This window comes from Eptatretus burgeri, chromosome 17 (assembly GCF_056783735.1).
Source record: "Eptatretus burgeri isolate ZD-2024b chromosome 17, Ebu_testis_v1, whole genome shotgun sequence".
Taxonomy (NCBI): domain Eukaryota; kingdom Metazoa; phylum Chordata; class Myxini; order Myxiniformes; family Myxinidae; genus Eptatretus; species Eptatretus burgeri.
This window is the reverse complement of record NC_140977.1, coordinates 32,198,263-32,200,731: the sequence shown is the minus strand read 5'-3', so window position 1 is coordinate 32,200,731 and position 2,469 is coordinate 32,198,263.

Below are 2,469 nucleotides of genomic sequence, written 5' to 3'. Positions count from 1 at the left end.
GCTTTTTGATCCACAAATTTGCATATATCGATCGTTCTGGAGGCGGGGCCAAATCGCCCCTCGCTCACCGATTGGACGGCAAAAAGTGGGCGTGTGTCGTTTTTGATCCGTTTTTGAAGCACAAAATCCGTGATTTTGTACACGCTGTTCGACGCGCGTTCTGCATGAGTCCAACACCGGTACCCACAGCGGGGCAAGAACGGTGGCGATGCTACGGTTGTGAGGTGTGCGTGAAGGTCGTGGCGGTTGTGGTGAAGCGGTGGTTGTGGTCGGTGGTTTATGTTGTGGTTGTGATCATGGCGGTTGGTCCAAAATAAAGATAGTAAAAGAAAAACGGCTATCCTGAAGAGTCGCAGCTCGCATAAATGACATGTATTCCCACTAGACAACGGGTTTGGGCCTAACTACACATGCACTTACCGAGATACCTCACCTAAGGGACCTGAATGGTGGTTTGCGAATCTGGTAACCACAACAATATATATATATATATATATATATATATATATATATATATATATATATATATATATATGTATCTATATATATATATATATATATATATATATATATATATGTATATATATATATATATATATATATATATATATATATATATATATATATGTATATATATATATATATGTATATATATATATATATATATATATATATATATGTATATATATATATATATATATATATATATATATATATGTATATATATATATATATATATATATATATATATATATATATATATATATGTATATATATATATATATATATATATATATATATATATATATATATATATATATATATATATATATATATATATATATATGTGTATGTATATATATATTCAATATATATATATACATACACACACACACACACACACATCAAAAGGTCAAAGTTGTGGGAATCGAACCGGGTTTTCGACCTTCTTCAACGAACTAACTCCAATAAGCTGTAGCACGTATCCTCTTTCCTTATTTTAATGTCCACAACATTGTTTTGTGACCTTTAAAGGTTATGCAAAGGTCAAATTTTGAAAGTTGTTGAATAAAACCAGGTTTTCGACATTTTGCAGCGAATAACCTGTCACTCGTACCACATCATGTTGATCATTTTTATAACTTGGTCAAACATTGTCACAGCGTCTCATCCTTGACTTCTGAAACAATCTACATCGTCAAATACCGCATGTGAACCATCGTCGTCTTCAGACTTGTGTGTATATGTATATAAAAACAGGTCTGTCCAAAAAGCAACGGGTCTGACCACAGAAATTTTATTCCAAAAAATATATTGAAATCACAGTTTGTCCCCTTCAAAATAGTTTCCCTCCGGTCTCACACACTTGTCCATCCTCTTCTTCCACGCTTCGATGCACCCCCAGAAGGCTTCTTCTGGAATCCTCCGGATCTCCGTTGTCACGGCCCTTTTGATCGGGTCCCCTTGATCACCCCCTTGAGCTTGGGGAATAGGAAAAAAATCACAAAGGGCCAAGTCTGGCGAATACGGGGGTTGCTCCAGAGTTCGCATGTTCCTTTCCGCCAGAAACTGTCGGATGCTCAGGGCACTGTGAGCAGGAGCGTTGTCATGGTGGAGCACCCAGGCGTTGTTCTCCCACAGATCCCTCCTCTTAGCCCAGACTGATCTCATGAGGCGCCGGAGGATCTCCTTGTACACCTGTTTATTTCATGTTTAACCCTGTGGTCGAAACTCGAAGTAGATGATGCCCTTGATGTCAAAAAACGCGAGGAGCATCACCTTGACCTTCAACTTCAACATCCTTGCTTTCTTTGGTCTTGGTGATGCCGGACTTTTCCACTGACGACTCTGCCGTTTGGTCTCGGGATCGTGTTCGAATATCCACGATTCATCGCCAGTAATTACTCTCCCAAACAGGTCTGGATCGCCCTCGATAATGTCTTGACAGACTGACTCTTTGCTGTTTCTGGTCCTCAGACAACAGCTTGGAGACCATCTTTGACACACATTGCACATTTCGAGATTGTCAGTGATTATGCTCCAGACAGTGTCCTTGTTGATGGAAAGTTCATCAGCAATCATCCGCACCGCGAGTCGACGATTTTCACACACCATCTGCTTCACACACTCTATGTTGTCCGCTGTTCTGCTCGTGAAGGTCTGCCAGACCGTGGATGGTCTTCAACCTCCTCCTGTCCCTCTTTGAACCTCTTGTGCCATTCAAATGCATGTGTACGTGACATCGTTTCTTCCACATAGACTTGCTGCAGCATTGCGAAGGATTCGAAAGGTGTTTTGCCAAGCTTGGAAAGAAACTTTAGATTGACTCTCTGCTCACGACTCGTAGCACGACAATTCAGACTAGACAATGTGTAAAGCACGACCTGTAAAAAATCACACGGTGAGCACAGTCAACCATCAGCAATTATATATATATATATATATATATATATATATATATATATATAT